At 48.6% G+C, this 26,753-nt stretch overlaps 1 long non-coding RNA gene across 1 annotated transcript in view; it reads right to left on the minus strand.

Moving 5' to 3' along the window:
* LOC147006328 (uncharacterized) overlaps positions 1 to 20,669 on the minus strand; it is a 28,939-nt gene extending 8,270 nt beyond the window's left edge. The window contains exons 1-2 of the long non-coding RNA XR_015054918.1: positions 20,380 to 20,669; positions 10,517 to 10,609 (exon numbers count right to left, since the gene is read on the minus strand). This is a non-coding gene — a long non-coding RNA (uncharacterized LOC147006328). The remainder of the gene's footprint in view (positions 1 to 10,516; positions 10,610 to 20,379) is intronic.
* Between the last annotated feature and the right edge of the window lie 6,084 nt (positions 20,670 to 26,753).

A 26,753-nucleotide genomic window follows, 5' to 3' on the forward strand; every position in this document is an offset into this window, starting at 1 on the left:
AACGCAGTTTTACTCAGTGATTTGTACTAATATTCGACTCTTTGCAGAAACGAGTTCCTGGGTCTTCTATGCTAATTAACAATGCCTTCAACCCAGGGAGCACACAAACTCTGATTTTCAAAGACGACGAATTGTTGGCCAATCAGAAGGTGAAGTCAGCCAGTGTCAGAAAGCTTCGAACCTTGGCATTCCACTTTCTACTGTCAATCAGGTGGTTGTGCAATTCACCAACGAAGGGAAGGAATCCACAGCTTCCCGTTCTGGTCGATCTGGGCCCTCAGAAAGGTGTCTTCGAGCTGTCAAGGGATCCACTGGGTAAATTCCCGTTGCAAGGCAGCAGATGTTGCAGAGGAGGTCCAGGTTAGCTCAAAAACTGCCGTGCGGTTCCTTCATCAACTGGGCTACTATGGGAGAGCAGCGAGGAGAAAAACCTCTTTAGACCAGCCAACATTCAAAGGAGAAAGAAGTGGACTGCCGAGATGACCAACTGACCCTTGGAGTTTTGACAAATTGTCATTTTTTTTCAGGTGAGTCCCAATTTGCTCAATTTTTTTGACAGTGGACGTGTATGGTCTGAAGACTTCGCAGTCAAGCGTTTTCTTTGAACAGATTGCAGCCAACTGTCAAACACGGTGGTTTTTCAGAGATGGTGTGGGGAGCAATATGGAGTGCTGGTCGGTCAGAGCTTGTGGAGTGTGTTGGCAATATCAACTCCACGATTACACATTTCTATCCTTGAGGATGGACTTCTCCCAGTCTTCTCCACTGGAAAGATGGTCAAAAACAGCACTGTTCATGGAAGATGGAACTCCATGCCACGCTGCAAAAAAGACCATAGAAAGGCAGGACAGAAATGGGATCAAGAGACTTTCACGGCCAAGTCAATCTCCTGACATGAATCCCATTGAACAACTCTGGGCAATATTGGATCGAGCAGTGGAAAAATTCCAGGAAAACATCACCACCGCCAAAATTGCTAAAACTTTTGCAGGAAGCCTGGGCAGAAAACCCACGAGAGAAAATTTCAGAACTCGTTATTTCTATGCCTGAAAGAGTAAAAGCATTGAAATCTGCAAATGGCAAGTCCACCAAATACTCATGCATGTATAAAAATGGATCAAATGTTCAATAAATTCTTTAACTCTGTGTGTGCATGCATGGATGATAAAATATCCATCCATCCATTGGGATCGCACTCTGTTCAGAGCATTGGGGCGGCTTAAGCAGCTTCCTTGGCTATTGGGCACAATCCTGGACGGGTCACCACTCTGACACAGGACACCAGCAAGCTGGCACTCAATTTGACGACATCGGAAGGAAGACACGCAGATTCAACCCCACCTGGTATCAATTCAACAGCCAAGTGGGATTTGAACTCAGGATCCGAGGACCCCAAGCAATTTCAGGCAACACCATGCATATATAAAAATATAATACAAATAATATAACATATAATATAAATTATATATACATAAATATAAATAATATATTGTAATGCAGGGTGGCCATAAAGTCTGGAAACAGGCAAATATACATTAGAAATGGTTTATTGACATGACATGACAATACATCTGCCTGGTGTTGGCTTAATGATTTGGTTGGTGGGTTTAGGATCCCAGGATACAGAGTTCACATCCCACTCGGCTGTTGAATTAATACAAGGTGGGGTTGACGCTGCCCGTCATCCTTCCAAGGCTGGCAAAATGAGTTCCAGCTTGCTCGTATCCTGTGTTTGAGTGGTGACCTGCCCAGGATTATTCCCAATGGGCAAGGAGATTGCTGAGGCAGCACCAATGCTCTACACAGAGTATGATCCCAATGGATGGATGGATGGATGGATGGATGACAATACATGCTATGTTCAATGTGCTGTTCCTCATGAGAAATGCAGTTCAATGCACTGTGAATTAATACAGCATTTCCATCAATACCTACCCAACAGAAACTTTTCTCCCTCAAGACGTCTCTGACACTCTGGTTACTCCCTCCTCCGGTATGACAGACCTGAGACTCGTCCTGGTGGAGGAGTTGCTCTTCATCAAAGACTCCATTCTTCACTCTCCATTCCCTGCCCTCACTCCCCAACACCCCCAAGAATACCTCTGGCTACGCAATCCCTCCACTCCCTCATGTTTATATGTGTGCTGTACCATCCACCAAACAGTGATGACTCCATTTACACCTCACTATCCGAAAACATGGACCTTCTTTTCTCCCCTCTTCCTCATGTGGTGGCTTCAGGTGCCATCATGCCAGTTGGCTGGGTGTGGGTACCTCGCTCACCTGCCATGGCACTTCAGCAAAAGACTTCTGTGACTCAATCGGTCAACTTCCTGACACGGATCCAAACAAATGGTACGCCATCTCTTCTGGATCTGATTGACAAATTTCCCTGAAAATAAATGCTGTTCTTCCTCTGCTCCAATCAGTTCTTCTGACCACGTGCTTGTCAAAGCAAACATCTCTCTGGCTGTTCGAGAACCACCTCAGCGCTGTCGAGTCTGTCATTTCACTCAGGCTGACTGGCAGGGTCTCCAAGCAGCCATCAAACTGGTCTCCCAATCATGACTTTCTCAAACACCACCTCGTCCTGGGAATTCTTTCAAAAAAAAAAAAAAAAACTTGCTCTCTTATGCACAGGTTTATCCCCTCTCGCCTTCAGTTGTCCCACCCTTCCTCCCACGGTTCACTGAAGCTTGTGGTGAGGCAGTTGTCCTGAAACAACTTGCATTTGCCTCATGGAAAGCAAACCACTGAGGGTAATCTCAGTTCCTTCCATTAAGCTCGGAACAAGTGTCTACGTCCTTTTGACATGGTCTGGCACCCTGCCGTGCTCACCAAACTCTTCCTTTGGTATCCAAGGCCATCTCCACTCAAGGCTCGAAGATTTCCTCTCCTGTTGCAGCCAATGTGTGGTCCCAAATGGAGTTCTCTCATCCCCTCTTCCTGTCCAGGCTGGAATTCCAGCCTGCATTCTGGGCCATTCTTTTCTGGTTTATAAATATGGGGATATAAAGATTTATTAATCTAACGAAAAAAAACATCGCAACACACCCCTTTGATTTCCCACTAAACACAAGGAGGGGTTCTATCTACACATATACTTAACGGAACAACTGACTTTTGGGACACCTGTATGTTGAATGCACACAGTTCCGAGAACCGTAACAATATAATCAATGATCTCTACGACTGGAAAACTCTATCTCTTTGCTGATGACTCCACCCTCTGTCGTCCCATCTGTCATCCCTCAGACCGGCAAGCCGCAGCTTCTTAGTCTCTACAGATCTGGATAGAATCACAAACTGGTCCAACACGTAGAACATGTCTTTCAATCCTGACAAATCACACTCATAATGTCTCTCCGAAAGGGAGAGGGATGGGGCGGGGAACACGGGGTATTCTACAGATCTCTTAATGTCTGTTCCCCAGTGTTTTGTCCTGCCTTCTACCACATCTCTCATCTTTTCTTGTCCCCCCCCCCCCCTGCGCTGCGGGTGTGTTAGCCCTCATACGAGCCTCGACAATGTATACCAAAAAAAAAAATCCCTGCACATGCATGCATCCGTGATGCGTTTCCTCAGATGAGTCATATCCAATTTTCCCTGAATAAATCTGTGCCTTCAGCATACCCCAGAAGTCCTCGTGTCTACTCAGCACTATCACCTCAACGCATTTGACTTGCGTCAAGGAAATCTTCAAATTTACAGAATGACATATTATCTACATTTCCAGACTTTACGGCAACGCTGTATAATATATTATAATGTACAATATAACATAGATAAATAAATAAATATTAGAATACCGCACACCGTAAAACCGCCTAATCCGCAAACAACAACCTTCCGTCTGCCACCCAGACGATTGTTCCCGCTAATACAAACCATTCAACCAGAAAACACGTAATGTGATCAGTGGTTAAATCAAAACATGTGCAGTGTGAGGAGCACTCCTCTGATCTCCATTGGACATCGTCCTATCACCTTCAACCCAGAGGCCTCTGCCAGGCGACTGTCAAACAGACAAAGATTACATGGTCAACATCAGTTGAACATCAAACGGAGCTGCCTATCTGGATTTCACGCTTATTTGCCCTCAGCAGGACGGCATACCGATAAATACCTAGCCAATGATGACCACATTTGTTGCTCAACGGTGAGCAGGTGCGTCTGATGTTCATGGCGATGCTCACATTATACTATGTCTCACATGGTAAAAGGGCATAAGCTGTAAAGAACAACCATCCGTCTGCCTCCCAGACATTTTTTTCTGAGAGTGAAAAAGGAGTGGGGGTGGGGGGAAAGTGTGAAAAAAGAAGAGTGAAAAAAAAAGAGAAAGGAGAAAGGAGAGTCAGATTCCAACAGATGTGATGCCCAGTTTAACACCCATGATGATTAATCACCCTGCCTGTGAAACACCGGGATGACATTTCATAGCTGGGTTAGGATCCAAACCCAGGCAGGACAACTTGGTGCGAGTACGTTTTCCTCTCGGCTATTCTGCCATGACCTGGCCATTCATTGCTATCACAAGTGAAAATATTTTTTACTTAATGTAATCTAAAATATTGTGACGTCCACGGGACTTGAACAGTCCCGCCAACGTAGAATGAGCCGAAACGATGGAGGCGGTTTATTTATTTATAACCCAAACATGGCGGTTCTAATCGCTCTACCGCAAACGGGACGAGGAAGGTGGCACGAGTCGCTTTTCACTGAGTTGATGATGTTTATTTGTTTTTATTATCACCAAAAATAACAAGACTCGGCAAGAAGAGGGATCCGGGGCGATTCGACGGGATGGTGTGGGATCGGGCGTGGGGAAAAACACAGACAATTCCAATGAATATACAGTTCTCAATCCCTCCAAGGCGCCAAGCGCACACACACACACACACACACACACACACACACACACACACACACACACACACACACACACACACACACACACACACACACCGTAGCTATTTCTGGTGGTCAGGCTGGACCGTGGTGTGGACGCAACTGTCCCTGGATCGGCGTCGGACGAGCCGGCCTTGCTCTCGTCAGGGGGGCAGGAGAAACCGCGGTGCTGTCGACCTCCTGGTCCTGGCCCAAGTCCGCCCACAGCCGCCAGGGAACCAGCTCCGGCGCCAAGCCGCGAGCAGGAGAGGGAGGCAGGTCCACCCGCCGCCCGACCCCGCACTCCGAGTCAGCAGAACCCCAGAGCCAACCAAAGCGAGGCACGAGGCTCGGCAAGGCTCCCAGACACGATCAAGAACACGATCGATTCAGCACAACAACCAGGACGCTCTCTGCTGCCACAGCTTCCACACCAAAAAAACACGATCGTTCTGGTTGTAATCTTCTTCCTCTTCCTTTTCGACCCCGAACAGAACCTTTTTTATCCTTCTGTCCTCGTCACTTCAATCGAGCCGTTTATTGGCCCACCGCCATCGCCTTCCGCCAATCGTGATCACGGGGCGGAGCCATCCGCTGCACTGTCCTGTGACGTCACGGCCAGTCTCCAGAGAATACCAAAAAGGGGTTTACGCAGACACACTTACCCTATCCCGTGTCCCTATCTAATTACGTGACAATTATCATCTCCCCCCTTGAAGAAATGAACATTTACTAGACAACTTATCACCACTGAATTGCTACTTATTACATCGAGATCCTGGTAAACTCGAACAGCATGGCATACCTAATTAAACATCCTAATTACCCTTTGAATGCATACCCCCCCCCTCAAACGTAACACTGCCCCTCCTCTGGTACCGCAGCTCCTGCAAGGTATATCACAGGCGCTACCGTACCAGCCTTAACACTTACTGACTCACACCTAATTAACCTAACGAAATAAAGTAGGAGGGGCAATAGGCAGCGAGTCGCAGCTAACTTACCTATCCTGCTTAATGTACTACCCCCTTATGGCCTTATCCTCGCCTAAACAATCATTCGTTTTTTTATTTTTATTTTATTTTATCACATGAGAGCACTGAGCGAAGTTGCACTCCATCCTCCGGATCGTCGCTCTTGCCCAGCACTCTTCCAGTGATCTGGGGAGGGGAAACAAAAGGTTCCACAAAAACACAACACTTATACTTTACATTCCTACTCTAAGCCTTAACGACACTATTCACAGGATATTTACACTTGACCACCTCCCCCAGTGGATGCTAATAGACCCAGTGTTACCTGGGGAGCCAATTTTCAAATTTGCTTGCCCCAAAATTATGCGGACATCATGCCCTTGCTGCACCTGTCAAGTTGTGCGGGATCGAGTGGGACTCACACATCTTCACAACACTCACACCATGGTCATCATCACATTTCTAGGTCATGGTCCTCATTTTAATCATGCAGGCTGAATCCCGTCATGGCCGTGGGGTGGGTTACCACAAGATGATGGGGGCATCTCATGCCATGCCCACAGGTAAGCTTTAGTCCAACCCGGACGCTTCTCCGCCCCGCTCCCTTTGATTCCCTCCCCCCTGGTAGCCATCAGCTCGAACCCCGTACAACACTCTGGAAGGGGTCTCACTGGCTCCTCTAGCCTTCCTGGGTCGCCAAGGTCCTACCCGCCTTGGTCGCCCAACCAGACCCTCTCCCAGTTACCTCCAGACACTGTCACCATTAGCCACCAGGTGGTGAATCTCCTTGAAGGGGGTCGCAATTCACGCTCACCGTGAGCTTCCGCAATCCCTGTGGACAAGCACATCATCCCCACCCACAAAACCCACATGACTCCCCCACCCCATCGGCCTTACATGTGACACCTGCATTTCTAACACTTCGCCGACCATGACCTTCCCTGTTACCACACCATGTCCAATAAAAAATCAATGTGTGCACCATACATTTCACTTCTTCACTTGAAACAACTCACACAGCACTTCTCACCCGATCCACGCACCAGCCATTGGACAGCCACTCGTGCCCGCTTTGTTTCCAATTATCCACTGTCCCGATTGTCACTCTAAAACCCAGCAGAACTTACAAACACATGCCAATTTTCCCACAATTCATTTTTTTCCACTAAAGGAGGCACTTCGCCACAATCTCACCAGCCGTGCATGGCCCTATATGCTCAGCCCGATCTAGTCTCCCGGACCCCCGACAGTGATTTCCGGACTCGACCTATGTAAGGGCACCTCGGATAGACCTGGCGGTTCAGCAGAAGGATTCATCCTCTGAAGCATTTGGGTAATGCCAATTTCTCCCAGCCCTCCTCCCTGATCCTGGATCTCCGCCTGTCGGATCGTCACCGATGGCCTCTCTGGAACCCGACCCGGCCGACTCCACGAGGCCAGCCTGGCCGCGCACTCGGCCGCTCGGTGAACGGTGGGTGGATCCTGCAACTCCACTAGCGCTCGGACCTCAGGGTCAGGAAGAGCAGCTAAAAATTTCTCTAGTGCCAGTCTGTCCCACGCCTCCACTGTAAGGTCCCGATACGCGATCCTGACTGATTGGTAAATGTCCTGTGCCAGCTCCCGCACTGTCTCACCCGGCTTTAATCTGCGGTGCTGGAGCTGAGCCCGCACCAGATCACAGTTTGCTGCGAACCCAAACCGACGGCTCAACGCCTCGCAAATGTGGGAGCTGGTCAACATCCCCTCCGCGATCACGTTTAACACGTCTGCGGCTGGTCCCCGCAATGTTGCCACCAAATTCCCTGTACGTTCCCGCTCATTCCACCCGTTTAGTCGGGATATGCACTCAAATTGCGTCAAAAAAGCTTCAACGCTCCCTGACCCGTCGAAATTTACCAGGGGGATCACTTTTACGGTGGCCTGCTTCCCAGTTTCTCCCTTGTCCGAATCCAGCCCAGGGATCAAACACCCTTGTGGCTGCGTATCCAATTTCGGAGCCCACTGTGGCCAAAGATGTTTTGTGGTGAGGGTTTCATGGGTCAATTTTGCCTCCTGTTCCAAACGTTGAATGGACCGATTCACCTCTTCCCGCAGGATCTTCTGGGCCCGCACAACCTCCTCCAAGGCTCCATCGCGAGTTTGTAGCTGCTCCTCAACCAACCCGGACACTCTACTTACAAAAGACGGCTCTACCAGGCCTTTATCCAAGACTTCATCTTGGCTCATAATTTTATCTTGTTCGTCCAAACGAGCCTCCAATCCTTTTACCTCCTCCGCCAAATTCATCCCTTGCTTCCTCAGCTCTCCCCACTCTTCAACTTGCAGCTGCATACGAGCATCCACACAGGTACGATGACGTTCCAGGCTTTCATCCACTTTATCAACCCGAATGTTCGTTGCATCAATTTTATCTACCAATTTTTTCCGTATATTTTCCCCCTCCAATGTAATTTCTACCTTTGTTTCCTCAAATCTAGCCTCGAATTGGCTTTGTATTTCTCCCAATTTAACATCCACACACTCCTGCATCTCAGTTTTCATTTTCTCCATCTTTTCCCCCAATTCATCCCTCATTAAATCAATCCGTGCACCCAACTGTACCCCCATTACACCCAATTGATCTGTCATTTCTGCCCTCTGTGCCGTCATTTCTGCCCTCTGTGCCACGAATTGATTTGCTATTTGTGCCGTCATGTCCCCTATTAAACGTTCCAACATTGTCTGGATCGACATCGCGCCGGTTTCCGGCGCTGCCGGCCCCGTTACGGGCAATGAAGCACGGTCCACGCTCGGAATGGGGGAGGTTCCAACCCTACCCCCGTCTCTCCCCTCTTCCCCCGACTCGCTGCCAGACACGTGGCCTTCCTCCTCAAACATCTGCACATCCGCCATGGTGCAGAAGTCCCGTTTGCCGCCAATTAATTTAAATTTGAAAAATCCCGCCAAAATTTTCCCGTGCTCGCGCGCTTTTCTGTAGTAATTTTATATTCCAATTCGTGGCAAGATTTTAATCTTGGTATATTCTCCCGATACCAAATATAATTTCGAGGGGTTCGAACATCCAACACCCTGACACCAATGTGACGTCCACGGGACTTGAACAGTCCCGCCAACGTAGAATGAGCCGAAACGATGGAGGCAGTTTATTTATTTATAACCCAAACATGGCGGTTCTAATCGCTCTACCGCAAGCGGGGCGAGGAAGGTGGCACGAGTCGCTTTTCACTGAGTTGATGATGTTTATTTGTTTTTATTATCACCAAAAATAACAAGACTCGGCAAGAAGAGGGATCCGGGGCGATTCGACGGGATGGTGTGGGATCGGGCGTGGGGAAAAACACAGACAATTCCAAAGAATATACAGTTCTCAATCCCTCTAAGGCGCCAAGCACACACACACACACACACACACACACACACACACACACACACACACACACACACACACACACACACACACACACACACACACAAAACGTAGCTATTTCTGGTGGTCAGGCTGGACCGTGGTGTGGACGCAACTGTCCCTGGATCGGCGTCGGACGAGCCGGCCTTGCTCTCGTCAGGGGGGCAGAAGAAACCGCGGTGCTGTCGACCTCCTGGTCCTGGCCCAAGTCCGCCCACAGCCGCCAGGGAACCAGCTCTGGCGCCAAGCCGCGAGCAGGAGAGGGAGGCAGGTCCACCCGCCGCCCGACCCCGCACTCCGAGTCAGCAGAACCCCAGAGCCAACCAAAGCGAGGCACGAGGCTCGGCAAGGCTCCCAGACACGATGAAGAACACGATCGATTCAGCACAACAACCAGGACGCTCTCTGCCGCCACAGCTTCCACACCAAAAAAACACGATCGTTCTGGTTGTAATCTTCTTCCTCTTCCTTTTCGACCCCGAACAGAACCTTTTTATCCTTCTGTCCTCATCACTTCAATCGAGCCGTTTATTGGCCCACCGCCATCGCCTTCCGCCAATCGTGATCACGGGGCGGAGCCATCCGCTGCACTGTCCTGTGACGTCACGGCCAGTCTCCAGAGAATACCAAAAAGGGGTTTACGCAGACACACTTACCCTATCCCGTGTCCCTATCTAATTATGTGACAATTATCATCTCCCCCCTTGAAGAAATGAACATTTACTAGACAACTTATCACCACTGAATTGCTACTTATTACATCGAGATCCTGGTAAACTTGAACAGCATGGCATACTTAATTAAACATCCTAATTACCCTTTGAATGCATACCCCCCCCTCAAACGTAACAATATTTTGCGTTCCCAACTCCAGCATCGAACCACGGTATCGCCAAAGCTTGAAGAACATGCACCCAGTGGCTTCACCAAGAAAAAAAACTGAATGGTTGAAGAAACTTTTGAAAAAAGAAAAGTTTAATTTGTTTTTTTTTTTTAATGTGTATTTTTTATCCACACCAAAGTGAAGCGATGGGATGTATAACGCAAGATAGTACAAGTCACTTCCTTCGGAACCGACTAAAAAGGGGAAACGTAATACAGTATTGTACATTTTCAGTGAGCCAGTAACCACCCGATGCACAATAGAACACGGGGGCAACGCAGGACAGTAGCCTCTGAACTTTGTTCAAATTCATCAATATGCAGTCTTCATTCAGTCACAGTATGAATAATATTGTACAACACTCACCAAGTGGCTTAAGCACTCCAACAAAATGGTTGATAAGGAACGGTTGACTTGGCAAGCGATTGCCCACCCATCAATCAACACCTCCTGAGACACCTGAAATGTCAAAATGAACATTTTTCTTCAGCAGTTGGAACTGCTGCCAAGTTCAATTCTGGAGATTAAATTTTCTAATTCAGATTAATTTGAGATATTCAAGGTTATGGCATAATATGTGGACATGAATTAAAGCCACAAACACTGGCATCTCCAGGTATTTATAAGCATTGTAACAAGGGTGCAAATTAACATTTTTATCCACCGGCCAGCATGGCTGGTGACTAGAAAAAGTTACCGGCCCAGCAGAATTTCTACCGGCCCGACAAAATAAAGACAAAAGTAACAACTTTGATATCAAACACTTTTAATATACTCGCATGAGTGAGGTTGGTTGGATGAGTGAGTTTGATGAGTGAACTTGGTTGGATGAGTGAGTTTGATGAGTGGGGTGGGGGGGATGCAGGGAGGAGGAGGTTGCGGGCGATGGGGGGGGGACCTCTTTTGTATGGGTGATGGGGGGGCAGGGGGGTTGTGAGTAGTGCTGGGGGGGCATTTTTGTGGGTGATGGGGTGGTTGTGGCTAATGGACAATTGGGGGGGGGGTTGTGGGTGGAGGGGGGGTTGTGGGTGATGGACAATGGTGGGGGTACTACTCGTCCACCCAACATCACATATAAACTCACTCATCCACCTAACCTCACCCAAAGTCGCTTCACTAACGTGAAGACAAAGAGTTCGAGGGAGCGGGAGCCCAACTCTTTCACGAACTGACTGGCTCGGCCTGGAGTTCGACTGAAGGCGATTTGGTTGGCAATTTGTTCAGAATGCCGGCAATAACTCACTTCCTCTTTGTGAAAGACAACCGTGGGATATGTAACGTTCCCCGATTCGTGCTAGCAGACGAGACGGCCAGATTAACTGCTCTCCGAGGGGACGGAGCACTGCGATGAAACTCACTGCCTGCGAAACGGTACTCCAACAGTTCATGGTGCGGTCGGAATCGAACTCTGATTGGACAACTCGAGGTAAATAAGGGTGCAACGTCTGCAGCTTCATGTTGGAAATGAAGGAAACTTGTGTGCAGTAGATTATTTGATCTATCTCTTCGTTAACGCTGTATAATCTCCATAATCTTCTGAAAATGAGACTGCCTCTCATGGAGTGTTGGTTTTATGTGCACCGCACTGTATATGGCAATTAGATCCGATTTGACCGTGTTTGGAATGACTCCGATGAAGAGGTCCTTGTACGTGTGAAACTCACTCATTCATCTAACCTCACTTATTAACCCAAAAGCCTCAAACTCACTCATTCACCGAACCTCACCCATTAAACTCATTCACCCAAATTCACTCATTAAACCAACCTGGGCATGAGAAAATGCGTCCAAACCGTCAAATCTCGTGCAATAACGCGTGATTTGGAACGAGATGAAAACAGACAAAATGACCGCCGCAGAATTACCGGTGATTCGCCAGCCGGGCAGGTAAGGCAGTATTGTGTACCCGCCCAGCACAAAAGTTAGGCGCCATTGGCGACCGGGTGGACGTTAATTCGCACCCCTGTTGTAATGTATCCAGATTCATAGGTATGGCGATGAGGCATTCAATGGTGTGTGTGGAAAGTGGCGAGAGAGAGAGAGAGAAGTTAAAATATACCATCAGAGATGGGGAATCCCCCACCATTGAAAAATAATTGAAATCAGATAAGCGGTTTTCCATTTATTACAAAAAACATTTTTTTCAAGATGGCCGCCCTAATCAGCCATCTTGGATCCAGCCACGCCCAAAATCAATCGGGTTCTTCCTTTTCAGGTGGTACATGTGTGACCCAAATTTCAAATCGATATGGCGAAAAGTTTATGAGTTATCACACTCACAGCTATAAATGTTGATGCCCAGCCAGCCAGCCGGACGGACCGTCCCAGTCAGCCATCTTGGATCCGGCCATGCCCAAAATCAATAGGGTTCTTCCTTTTCGGGTGGTACATGTGTGACCCAAATTTCAAATCGATATGGCGAACAGTTTATGAGTTATCGCACTCACAGCTATAAATGTTGACGCCCAGCCAGCCAGCCGGACGGATGACCCGGGTGATAACAATATCCCCCCTTCCGCCACGCGGCGGGGGATAAAAAAAAATCCCCCAAAAAATCCAAAAACCACCAACATGAAGAAATTGTTGCAGCCTGTTCCACATAAAGGCACGGTAGAGCAGGAAAAAAAAAAAGAATTGGTGAATTAAGACCCTCATGAAGGGACATTGAGGTGAGAATGTACATGATAAAGGATATAATTAAATAAGGCCGTTTATCTTCAAAAATGTTGTTAAATGAACCCAAACACGACCTTGTGGTTCTCTGACGATGCATACAAGGTTTCAGCCTGCAAAGTTTTATTGTTTTGGAGAAGGAAGACACGCACGCACGCACTCATGTCAGTGATGGGTGATCATGAAAGCATATCGAACACAAATGTTAAACAAAGCGACATCGTCCGAAAGTGAAGGTTAAGAGCTGGGTGTACTCTGGCTTTCAAAAGGAATTAGCCACTGTGGCTAATCCAGGTTTAGAATGATTAGCCACAGGAGAAAGGAAATAGCCACATATTTTATTCAAAAGTTTTTTTTTTTTAGCAATATGAAATAATAAGTTAATTTTAAATTTTAATTCATGCTGATGTTTTGTTTGTGTTTCAGGTATGCATGAGGTTATAATAAAGCAGTCTGGTGATGGGTGTCACAAGCTTACAGTACTCTATTCTCCTGCTTATCTCACATGATGTATCCTGTGTTCAAGTACCCTGAATGAATGAAGAACAAAGCAAAACCTTTCTACAACAAGCAATTTGTGTGTGGGGGTGAGGGGGGGTATGGTCGTTGTGCCTTTAGTAGGTAGTAGTGGGGGATGGGGTGGTTGTGGACCAGGATTGGACCAACCTCATGCCAGTCAAACTCACTCATCCAACCAATCTCACCCAACAACTTCACTCATCCAACCAATATCACACATCAAACTCACTCATCCAACCAATCTCACACATCAAACTCACTCACACAACCAATCTCACACATCAAACTCACTCACACAACCAATCTCACCCATCAACTTCACTCATCCAACCAACCAATCAAAGTCACCCATCAAACTCAGTCATCCAAACAAACTCGTCCTACCACAGGTACTACTACTACTGATTGTGTCAAAACTCACCTGGCAACCAATGACCCAACGAAGCATGTCGCGCCGAATCATTCCGGGGGGGGGGGGGGGGGAAAAACATTTCAAAATAATTACAATAAAATTTTGAGACGAGAATCATGGGAATCATGCGTAATTTCGATCGATTTTTTTTTGACTAGAAACTAGTTTAAAACCACTAAAGTTAGTATATACATATATAAGCTTGTACGAAAGTTAGTATATATAGCCTGCTGTTAGCGCAGTGGTTAGGGCAGCGGCTTTGGATTCAAAAGGTCCTGAGTTCAAGCCCTCTTGGGCCACTGAATTAATACACCAGGGGGTTGACTCAGCCTGTTATCCTTCCGAGGTCGGCAAAATGAGTACCTGTATACTGGGCCGGTGTATACCCCGGTTAAAATAGGTGTACCATATGCCTGTGTCGTAAGAGGCGACCAGGGTTGCGTCAGGAAGGGCATCCGGCGTAAAACATGTGCCAAATCACTATGCGGATCATACGGATGATCCGCTGTGGCGACCCCTCACGGGAGCAGCCGAAAGAAGAAGAAGAACATATAAGCTTGTACGAAATTACGCGTGATTCCCGAAATCAAAACATACATGAAATGAAGACGAGAGAAGAACCTTCAGAGTTTAGGCTTTATTCCATTTGATTGAAGCCGCTTCTACGGGCACACCAGGAAATACAGGCGCAGCATGGAGTACAAGCAGTAAGGTACACACGCGCAACTAATCACCGCAAAATAAATCAGTATTATATATCAATCAGTATTCTCACCATTCAATGAGCACCTCGTGAGCCGCCGACATAAAACGGCAATGCCCCAGGGACAAACCCCGCGGCCGAGCCGAACCTCAGCTTTATCTCTTCTGTGCTCGAGCCGGGCAACATGTGATCACACATCACGACCTTCCATTCACCACATTCTCCCCGTCTTTAAAATGTAACTAGAAGCCCAGCTCACGCACCATGATTACTTCAGCGCTACAGAAGCATACATTTCAAGCAGTGAGGATTATTTTGAGTTGTAGGAGCATGGTAATGAGCATCGATATATTATGTAACGAGCATATAGGAGCATGAGCATCGAGGATGCCGATAATCCCCTTTACAGATTGAGTCGGCGAGGGGGTATTATTCGCCGGCCTCTCCGGGAGTAGATGGCGGTTTCACTTGAGGGAGGCTTCCGATCCTCTTGGTGAGCCTCGACTCGCGCCGGAGATGACTCCCCGATCGCTCTCGAGTGGAACGCGGCAGCTCCGTCGTCACCCTTCTCGGGTGGAGTCCCTGGGGGGGGGACACCTGGGGAGGGAATGTCAGAGGGAGGAGTGCCAGATGGTGGTGTACCTGCGGGAGGAGTGCCTGAGGGAGCCAAATGACGAACCGACACATTGGTCTCCCTGCCATCCGGGAGCCTGACATGAGCGTATTCTGGATTCGTATCGATGAGTTCGACCTCTTCCACCATGGGTTCATACTTGCTTTGTCGTACCGGGCGTTTCATGAACACTGTTCCGGGATGGGTTAGCCAGCTGGGCACCGATTGGCCGTCAACATAACGTCGTTGGTGAGTAAACATTCGTTCGTGAGGAGTTGCATTGGTGGACGTGCAGAGCAAAGAGCGTATGGAATTCAGAGCGTCGGGAAGGGTAACCTCCCACCGCTCGGGGCCCAGTCCTCTTGATTTCAACGCCAGAGTTACGGCTTTCCAAATAACTCCATTATATCGTTCCACCTGACCATTACCCTGTGGGTTGTAACCCGTCGTTTGACTAGTTGCGATGCCGTGCTCTAATAGGAATTGTTTTAGCCCGGCCGACATGAAACACGGCCCTCTGTCTGAATGTATGTACGAAGGTTTCCCAAACATAGCGAAGAGGTCAGACAGACATTTCACGACAGTGCCCGAGGTCATATCCGAGCACGGAAACGCGAAAGGGAACCTTGAATACTCATCAACAACAGTGAATATGTATCTGTTGTCTGTCTCGGTCGGCAGGGGCCCTTTGAAGTCAATGTTTAGTCTCTCGAAGGGAGAAGTGGCCTTGATCAGTCTGCCAGAAGCCGAACCATAGAATCTGGGTTTTAGTTCAGCACAAACAGGGCATGAAGCATTCATTTGTTTAATATCTTCAATAGAATAGGGCAGGTTCTGTCTGCGTACGAAATGTGCCATTCTGGTTACCCCCGGGTGGCAAAGAGACACATGGAGGTCTTGCAAAGCCCGACTGATTGCCGCCGAGCAGTACACCCGCGAGAAGGTGTCTGCAGCAGGGTTTTCCCTCCCGGGCCGGTAAACAATGTCGTAACTATAGCAGGCTAGGTCTATTCGCCATCTCATAATTTTTTCATTCTTAATTTTCCCGTTATTTTTCCCATCAAACATGAATGCCACTGATCGTTGGTCCGTAACGAGCGTGAAGTGGTTTCCCAGTAAATAATGTCTCCATTTACGCAGCGCTTCGACGATGGCGTACGCCTCCTTCTCTATCGCCGAGTGTCTCTGCTCGCTTCCAGAGAGAGTTCTCGAGAAGAACGCGACGGGTCGCCCAGTCTGATTAAGCGTAGCAGCTATCGCGTGATCTGAAGCATCGGTCTCCACCACGAAGGGCACCGAGCTATCGATCGATAATACCACGGAATTACTGATATCATCTTTGAGGTTGTGGAAAGCTGTTACAACAGCGGCATCTGGTGGAAAGTTTTTGCAATGCACCAGGGGATGTATTTTCTAGGAGTATTGCGAAATCCATCTTGCATAGTAAGCGAACATGCCGATCACCCGGCGCATTGTCTGCAGGTCCTGAGGTGGGGGTAGCTCACGAAGTGGGCGCAATCGCTCAGGATCAGGCTTAATCGTGCCGTCGGCTATTGTGTAGCCGAGAAGGTCAATTGACCTTGCCGAGAATACGCATTTCTCGTAGTTGAGAGTCAGATTATATTTTCTAGCAATGCTCAAGAATCTGTCCAGATTCATGTCATGTTCCCCCTGATCCCTACCGCACACTGTGACATTGTCCACGTAAACAAAAGTGTCTTTGAGGTTTTCATCTGAGATGATGTCATCCATAACCCGTTGGAAGCAAGCTACTCCATTCGTGACACCGAATGGAATTCTCCTGAATTGGTAGAGGCGTCTACCTGCCTGGAATGCGGTGTAAGGTTTGTCTTCCTCTCGGATGGGAATTTGGTGATAGGCGCTTCGCAAGTCGATGGTGCTGAATATCTTATAATTGGCCACGCGTTCGACCATCTCGTCTATGCGCGGCAGGGGGTAGGCATCGAGTTGGGTAAAGCGATTGACTGTTTGGGAATAATCGACAACCATTCGTTTCTTATGGTTCTGACTGCTGGTTACCAACACCTGTGCGCGCCATGGCGAATCGCTCGGTTCTATAATTCCCTCTTCCAGTAATCGCTTGGTTTCTGAAGTGATGAAATTCATGTCAGCAGTGGTATATCGCCGCGATTTGATCGCTATCGGTTTGCAGACTGGCGACAGGTTAGCGAACAGCTGGGGGGACGTTACCTCCGCGGTAGTCAAGGCATTTAAAATCAGACGAGGTTTGCTTCCTCCAAAGGGTATTTCGATGCTCGTGTACTGCTTGAGGACATTATGACCCAGAATTACGTCTGCGCATAAATCACGAAGCACCAGTACCCTTACATCCCGATGCGTGTACCCTTTTACGTCCAATTCGACATTGCAGTACCCTCGTACGCGGGACTGTAGTGATGTGGCGGCCATGCATACCGTATTGTCTGTCGGGTGGATTTTCCATTTCCTGCCCTTCACTAGCGAGCTGTTGACGAAACTTTCAGAGCTACCGGTATCAATCAGTGCCTCAGCCATATGCCTGTTAATTCGTACGTTGATGATAGCCTTGGATAGATTCCCCGGGGAGGCTGCAGTTAGTTTATTTTGCGAGTAGAGAGCCGCAGAAGTGGGTTTATTTCTCCTTAGAGTAGATTTACATACCCTGGCATAATGCCCTTTCTTGTCACAGTTCATGCATGTGGCATCTCTGGCGGGGCATTTTTGGCGGGGGTGCCTTTTGTACCCACAAAAGAAGCATTTACCAACCGGAGTAGTTGCTGAGGAGTTTGACGTGGCCTGTGTATCCGGCTCCTCGGGTGTTTCTCCATCCCCTATGTCTGGCTGTGTCTGTGCCAGTGGGGTTCCTTGAGTTCCCATCGCAGCAGCGTTCATTAGCAGCATCGGTGTCCCAAATGACTCAGATTGCTGCTGTGCCGTATCCATCGCTCGAGCCTGATCAACTACCTTGTCAAGAGTGGGTTGCGCTTTCTCTAGTAAGCGTTGCAGTATGTGGGCTGATCTAAGTCCTTGGATGAATGCCTCCCGGGTCGCTTCCTTTCGGTGTTCCTCGGCGCTTACGGCCCGGAAGCTGCAGTCTTTTCCCAGCTGATTCAGAGCTTGCAGGAACTGATCGATTGTCTCCCCGGCTGCGTGTGTTGAGAAGATGTCGTATGTATACCTCGTTCTTGCGCTTCACGTAGAGCGCTTGCAGCACGTCGATCGCCGCTTCGTAAGTGTCGCACTCCGAGAAGAGCCTGTATATGCTGGGCGAGACATGATTCACGAGGACGGCCAATTTGTCAGCTGCCTCTTCGATGATGGTCAGATAGTGTGAGAAGGAACAGAACCAATGCGACCATTTCATTTCTGAGTCAGTCGCGTTTGGGTCTGCGTCGAACCTCTCGGGTTTGTAGATCTTGTCCATCGTTGGTTGAGAGAGCCGAGAAAACCAAATGGAATAAATTGAAATGAAGACGAGAGAAGAACCTTCAGAGTTTAGGCTTTATTCCATTTGATTGAAGCCGCTTCTACGGGCACACCAGGAAATACAGGCGCAGCATGGAGTACAAGCAGTAAGGTACACACGCGCAACTAATCACCGCAAAATAAATCAGTATTATATATCAATCAGTATTCTCACCATTCAATGAGCACCAAGTGAGCCGCCGACATAAAACGGCAATGCCCCAGGGACAAACCCCGTGGCCGAGCCGAACCTCAGCTTTATCTCTTCTGTGCTCGAGCCGGGCAACATGTGATCACACGTCACGACCTTCCATTCACCACAATACAAAATGGCGGCCGTCTCAACGAAGGTTGAATTCTGTGCTAAAATCACCCAAAATTCGTCTAAAACTGATAAAAAAAAAAAACACTAAAACATGGATTAGCCACAGTGGCTAATGGGTGGTTTAAAATATCAGCCACAGGTAAGGGGGATTCACCCTGTGGCGACGTGGCAAGCGGCAGCGCACACCCAGAAGAGATTGTAGAGGTTATCACATGTGCGGAAATTAAACAAAGCCATGGACACAGGCGTGTACAAGCGATTAGAAGGGATGAAAATGAGTGGGGAAAGTGAAAAAAAATTTGGAGTGCTTTATTATCAAGAAATCCTTGTGGGCCGTTCCAACATAGCCAAGCTGGAGTCACATACCATATAGGATCCCTTTCATGTTAAAGACAAGTTTCAACCACAAATGGCAAGTAAAGAAATTAAATGAATTCGTTCAAATAACGACTACAAAATAACATAAAGTAAAAAAGGTTGCTGTTGAATGGAGAACAACCCTCGAGACATGGAAAAGTTTAATCGCCCGTGAAATAAACGTTACAGATAAAGTCGCCATGTTGCCTGCTCGTCCGTGCACACGTCACATCGCCTCACGGTCAAATGTAAACGTTATAATTTCATTGTAGAGAGTCTGTCTTTCGTCAAATTTGTTTCCAATACCTGCCGAGTACCTCGTGAAACCCCCGAAGTGTAAAGAAAAGTTGAATGGCACATCATATAGATATGACGACCCTTTAAGGTTCATCTCGGGTATTTAAAATTGAATGCTATTCTCCATGAAAAAGGGGATTTTGGTCGGATTTTCACACAACTTGTGTCTTGTTGCAATCGACTTTGAATTCCTCAGTGACGATGAAAAGTGGAAATAGAAATCAAATCGCAGGTAAGGCCATAAAATCGCCGAGAACATTCGAGAAGCCTCACATTCCGCATACAAAAATCTCAAAACGACCCAAATTCATCAAATTTAAATGGAAATAGTTTTTGTCCAGTCTGAAGCGACACCAGCAAATAGCAAAATTGAAAACAAAAATCGAATAAAATTTAACATAAAGTCACTAGGAAGTTTGGAAACACGGAAGTTTCTCACGGTGCTCATTTGAATGCACAAAACAATGTAAAAACGGCAAAAAAAAAACACGATTTTAAAACGTTGCTGTCGAGTATCAATCCACCAAAGCGAATGTGAAAAGTGAGAACAGAAATTGAATTTAAAAGTTGAAATTAACACGGAAAGCCATTCAAAGCGATAAATAAATAAATAATAATCTCCATTCTCAAGAAAAATCCTCTCATGTGGTAAAACACGATTATTTTTAAAAGCGTCCGTGTACAATCCTTTGATAATCAAACAGCTTACAACATCAGGCATGTGATGAAATACATAACTCGCGTAAAAAAATCATTTCGACACCTTTATGAGGAAAAAAAAATGGCGCGGCCTGCAGCATCGAACCGAGGCCTCCACTCGCGATGTCAAACTGATAATTATAAATGAGAAAAACAAACAACTCACGTTCTTCTTCTCAGGACACCCTCAATTTCAAGCGTGCACTCCTAACAACAGCAGAAGCTCTTGGCAGCTGTTTCACGACAGCCGAAACCTCGCCCACATTCCCAGTTAGTGGGTGAACAACCCAACGCTTGGCAAATTCTCATTCAAAATGGCGCTTAAAGAGATGAGACCTCTTTGAGGGAGAAGAATCTGGCGTTCTTCTTCTTCTACCTTAATCGTCTTCTTCTTCTTTACATTATCTTATCTTCTTCCACTTCGATCATCTTCTTCTTCATTACATTCTCTTCTTCTTCCTTTGTGTTTTACGGCGTTTTCAGAGCCACCACGCCACCCCACCCACCCAAACTCATCGGTAACAGCCAAATACAAAAAATAAAATAAAATAATCCCAGGGACATCGGCTATATATAGTCCTCGGGATTATACACTATTCGTCCCGTTTCCTTGATAAATTTTAAGACCGATTTGCAGGGTCGAGGGTGCTTCTGGCTTCATTGACAAAGCGTCTCTGGTGTATGCCTGGTATTGGCTTCATGGTGAAGGTGGTGGGCTTGGAATCATTGGATCACGTCAGGACAGGTATGGGAGCGTGCGCCAGAGCAGCGCGTCGCTGCGTCCACTTTCCGCCGGTAGGTTCTCCAGGGGCCTCCGTGTGGCCATCCTCCAGGCAGATGCCTGGCCCACCCCCATCTCCTTGAGATGCCGATCAACCTGCTGCAACCACGAGGCACGTGGTCGGCCCATTGGCCTCCTCTTTCGTCCTCCAGCACAGGGACCGGCAGCGCCACACCCCATTATCCAGTGAATCCATGACTCCCCAGGCCCGACCCAACCGTACATTGACCTCTGTCTCACAACCAGCAGAGACATGAATATCACTGCCAAGGTAAGTGAATCTCTCCACGACCTCAACATCCTCACCACAAACAGGCACAGATAGGACAGCAGCATCCAAGATGTCATTGAAAGGCTGGATCTTAGTTTTGACCCAAGAAACCCGTAATCCAGGTGGCTCCGACTCCTCATTCAGCACTCGAGGGCCCCCAAAAGGATATCTTAAATCTCCGCAAAGATGATTGCGTCATCTGCAAAATCAAGGTCAGAGATCTTGACATTCCCAAACGATGCACCGCAGCTTGATCTCTCTGACATCCTCCCTAAAATCCAGTCCATACAAGTGCTGAAAAGTGTGGGGGCCAGGACACACCCCTGACAAACTCCAGTAACAACTGGAAATAAGTCAGAGATGGTATCACCACATCTCACAGCACTCTCAGTACGACAGCAGAGTTCAGACATCAGATTGATCAGTTTTGGTGGCACCCCACGAAGACCAAGAATCCTTCAGAGGACATCCCGATTCACTGAATCAAACACTTTACAGAGATCAACAAAAGCTGCAAGCAGCCCCTGCCGAAACTCTCGTGTGCGTTCAGTGAGGACACGAAGAGCAAGAATATGGTCAATCGTTGACTTCTTTGGTGTAAAGCCTGACTGCTCTGAATGCTGGTGTTCAAGCAGATGGTGGCGAACCCTATAAAGAATTAACCGAGCAAAGACCTTGCCCGGCACTGAGAGCAGCGTCACCCCTCGGTAGTTGTTGCAGTCTTGGCGATCACGTATCCCTTTCCAGAGAGGGAAAACAAGGCCCCTCTTCCAGCCAGTTGGGATGATGCCTGTGTTCCACACAGAGCACAAAACTGCATGCAATGATATGAGTGCAGCATTTCCACCAGCCTTGAGAAGTTCAGCATGGATGCCACAAATCCCTGGAGCTTTACCCCATTTCAACTGGTTCACCGCAGCCTGTATTTCCACAAGCGAAGGTGGACCACAGTTGATTGGAGGGTCCGCAACAGTTATTGTAACACCACTGACATCCAACTCGACAGCTGGGGGATCAGCCTGGTACAACCGCTCAAAGTAACCGGCCCATCCGGCCTTCACTTCGGACTCCTGTGTCAAGAGCCTACCACCCTCTGCTCGAACTGCAGTACACCGAGGGATGGGCTTGGATGAACGCAATGCGCGAATTCCCCTGTAAGCAGGACGAGAATCACTTGACCACAGGTGATGCTCTACCCCCTCAAAGATTCCTCGCACATAAGCCTCCTTGTCCACCCTTAGCGCACGTACAGTTTTACGCTTCAGCTCCAGCTCAACTCTACGACTCAGCCTGGCCCTGCGACTCTGGTCAATGGTATCCAGTGTCCCTTGGGAGATAAAATTCTTCTTTGCTCTACGGTGAGTTCCAAGACATCCACCGGCAACATCAAGGACGGTGGTCTTGAAGGCACTCCACAACTCTTCAGGACCTCCCAAAGCACCCAGACTCCTCAAATCTCCACTCAGTCTGTTCGCAAACTCCTCAGCTACCCTCTCATCCTTGAGCTTGCCAACATCCAGCCTCGGCTGGGATGGTACAATTCTCCTGGATTTCAGGTGCAACTTAAGAGTTGCTACAACAAGCCGGTGTCAGTATTGAGGAACTGAGCACTCCTGTAGACCATGCTGTTCTGGATCATCCTCCAGCGACCATCAACGAGGACATGGTCAATCTCCTTTGCCACAACGCCAGCGTTGGAATACCAAGTCCAGCGATGAGCTTGTGGGTGCTGAAACCATGAACCGGCCACCATAACTCCATGACTTCTTGCAAAGTCAAGGAACTTAGTGCTATTCAGCTTCACAGTTCCTGACCCATGGGGACCAACACACGTCTCATAACCATCCTCATCAGTTCCAGTCGATGCATTGAAATCCCCCAAGACTAGAAGTGTATCTCTTATGGGGCACTGATCAACCACAGACTCGAAAGTGGCAGAGAATGCATCTTTCACGGTGAGATCACTCGCCTCAGTCAGAGCATAAACAGAGACCAGGGAAATAACACCAAAGGAGTGACGAATCCTTAATCTCATAATACGCTCATTGACCGGTGTTACCTCAATTATCATTGGAGTCAGCTTATTGGACACAGCTACAGCAACTCCTTGGGCATGGTAGCCATCAGAGCGACCAGACCAACAGTAGCTGTAACCATCTGCCATGATCTCGCCGCAATCCGGTCTCCGAACCTCAGAGAGTGCTACAATACCGATGTCCAAACGCTTGAGCTCAGATGATAACAGAGACAGGTGATCATCCTCTCTTAGGGATAGGACATTCCAGGCACCCACCCAAAGGGACCGCCTCAGGATAACCCAAGAAGACCACCATCTGGTGGATGACACCTCAGCACCACTCCGACACACTCTCCCGCAATCTGACCCGGGAATGTTACCCCGTGGTTTCCCTCCTATCATCAAAAATTGGGGGTCCCGAAGGCTTTGCCCCAATCCCGTCTTCCGGTGAGCTGCCCTGCGAAGGGAAGCGGCACAGGAGGTACTCCCACGGAGTGGGTTTTCAAATTTCTTTGCGTTTTTGTGTTTTGCGGAATGAAGGGTTTGACGGTGGCAGGAGTGCAAATCCTGCCACCAACCTCTTAATAAAAAAGTAACCCAACTGCAGGGGGACGTCCGCAGACACAGTTGGGCACTCGGATCATTGGATCCTGAGTTCAAATCCTACTTGGTTGTTGAATTAATACCAGGTGGGATTGACTCAGCCTGTCATCCTTCCGAGATCAGCAAAATGAGTGCCATTGCAGATACTTGCTGGTATCCTGTGTCGGAGTGGTGACCTGTCCAGGATTGTGTCCAATAGACAAGGAGACTGCTTAGGCAGCACCAACGCTCAACACAGAATACGATCCCGGTGGATGGATGGATATTTTTTTACATACATACATACATCCTCTTTTTATTTTCCTCCCCCCCCTCTCTCTGTCTGTCTTTCCCCTGCTCGCTCCCCCCTCCGAATAAAATGCAGCACTCTCCCCACACTCCTCAGTCACTTTCTTTTTCTCTTGCACCCCTGCCTCCTGCATTGTGTGACAACGTTTCGTGAGGTGCTGCTCTCCCCACCTCCATCCCCCTTCCTCGCTCTTCTCCCCTTCCTCGCTTACCCTTCTTCACCCATTCTTCACTTCCCCTTCTTCAACCACTCCTCACTCTCCCCACCCATCCCTTCCCTCCATCCTCTCTGCCTCCCCTCTCTTCCTCCCCTCAACCTCTCAGGTCAGGTCAGGTATGGGAGCATGTGCCAGAACAGCGCGTCGCTGCGTCCACTTTCCGCCGGTACTCCAGGGGCCTCCGTCTGGCCATCCCCCAGGCAGATGCCAGGCCCATCCCCATCTCCTTGAGATGATGGTCAACCTGCTGCAACCATGAGGCACGTGGTCGGCCCACTGGCCTCCTCCACTCATGAGACTCCCTCGCTGAGAGAATCTGGTGAGCAGGATCAGCGTCAGGAAAACGAGCCACATGTCCATACAGCCGCAACTGATGCTCACGGACTATGCAGGTGACAAATCTCATCCGAGTCTCTCTCAGCAACCGCTCGTTGGACACAAAATCCGACCAGCGATAGCCAAGGATTCTCCGAAGAGACCTGGTACCAAAGGAATTAAGTCTCCGTCTCAGATCCTTGGTCAAAGTCCAAGTCTCGCACCCATAGAGCAAGACTGGAAGTACCAAGGACCTGAAGACTCGGACTTTCGTCCTCCCGCACAGGTACCGGCAGCGCCACACCCCATGATCCAGTGAATCCATGACTCCCCAGGCCCGACCCAGACGTCTATTGACCTCCGGCTCACAACCTGCGGAGACATGAATATCACTGCCAAGGTAAGTGAATCTATCCACGACCTCAACATCCTCACCACAAACAGACACAGACAGGACAGCAGCATCCAAGATGTCACCGAAAGCCTGGATCTTTGTTTTGACCCAAGAAATCCGTAATCCCAACGGCTCCGACTCCTCATTCAGCACCTCGAGGGCCCCCAAGAGGATGTCTAAAGTCTCCGCAAAGATGACTGCATCATCTGCAAAATCAAGGTCCGAGATCTTGACATTGCCAAACGATGCACCGCAACTTGATCTCTCCGACATCCTCCCAAAAATCCAGTCCATACAAGTGCTGAAAAGTGTGGGGGCAAGTACACATCCCTGACGAACTCCAGTAACAACTGGAAATAAGTCAGAGGCGGTACCACCACACTTCACAGCACTCTCAGTACCAGAGTAGAGTTCAGACATCAGATCGATCAGTTTCGGTGGCACCCCACGAAGACCAAGAATCCTCCAGAGGACATCCCGATTCACTGAATCGAACGCTTTACAGAGATCAACATAGGCTGCAAGCAGCCCCTGCCGAAACTCTCGTCTGCGTTCAGTGAGGACACGAAGAGCAAGGATACGGTCAATCGTTGACCTCTTTGGTGTAAAGCCTGACTGCTCTCGACGCTGGTGCTCAAGCAGATGGTGGCGAACCCTATCGAGAATTATCCGAGCAAAGACCTTGCCCGGCACTGAGAGCAGCGTCACCCCTCGGTAGTTGTTGCAGTCTTGGCGATCACCCTTCCCTTTCCAGAGAGGGACAACAAGGCCCCTCTTCCAGTCAGTTGGGATGATGCCTGTGTTCCAGGCAGAGCACAAAACTGCATGCAACGACACGAGTGCAGCATTTCCACCAGCCTTGAGAAGTTCAGCATGGATGCCACAGATCCCTGGAGCTTTGCCCCGTTTCAACTGGTTCACCGCAGCCCGTGTTTCCACAAGCGATGGTGGACCACAGTTGATTCGAGGGTCAGCAACAGGGATTGTAACACCCTTGACGTCCAACTCGACAGCTGGGGGATCAGCCTGGTACAACCGCTCAAAGTAACCGGCCCAGCGGGCCTTCACTTCAGACTCCTCTGTCAAGAGCCTACCACTCTCTGCTCGAACTGCAGTGCTCCGAGGGATGGGCTTGGATGAACGTAATGCGCGAATTCCCCTGTAAGCGGGACGAGAATCACCTGTCCACAGGTGATGCTCTACCCCTCACAGATTCCTCGCACATAGGCCTCCTTGTCCACCCTCAGTGCACGTACAGTTTTACGCCTCAGCTCCCTGAACAGCTCAGCTCTGCCATTCAGCCTGGCCCTGCGACTCTGGTCAATGGTATCCAGTGTCCCTTGAGAGACAAAATTCTTCTTTGCCCTGCGGTGAACTCCAAGGCATCCACCGGCAACATCAAGGACGGTGGTCTTGAAGGTGCTCCACAACTCTTCAGGACCCCCAAACCACCCAGACCCCCCAAGTGTCCACTCAGCCTGTTCGCAAACTCCTCAGCTACTCTCTCATCCCTGAGCTTGGCAACATCCAGCCTAGGCTGGGATGGTACCATTCTCCAGGATTTAAGGTACAGCTTTAGAGTTGCTACAACAAGCCTGTGGTCAGTATTGAGGAACTGAGCACTCCGGTAGACCCTGCAGTTCTGGATCATCC

Source organism: Eptatretus burgeri, unplaced genomic scaffold (genome assembly GCF_056783735.1).
Source record: "Eptatretus burgeri isolate ZD-2024b unplaced genomic scaffold, Ebu_testis_v1 Ebu_testis_scaffold_3187, whole genome shotgun sequence".
In the NCBI taxonomy this organism is placed as follows: domain Eukaryota; kingdom Metazoa; phylum Chordata; class Myxini; order Myxiniformes; family Myxinidae; genus Eptatretus; species Eptatretus burgeri.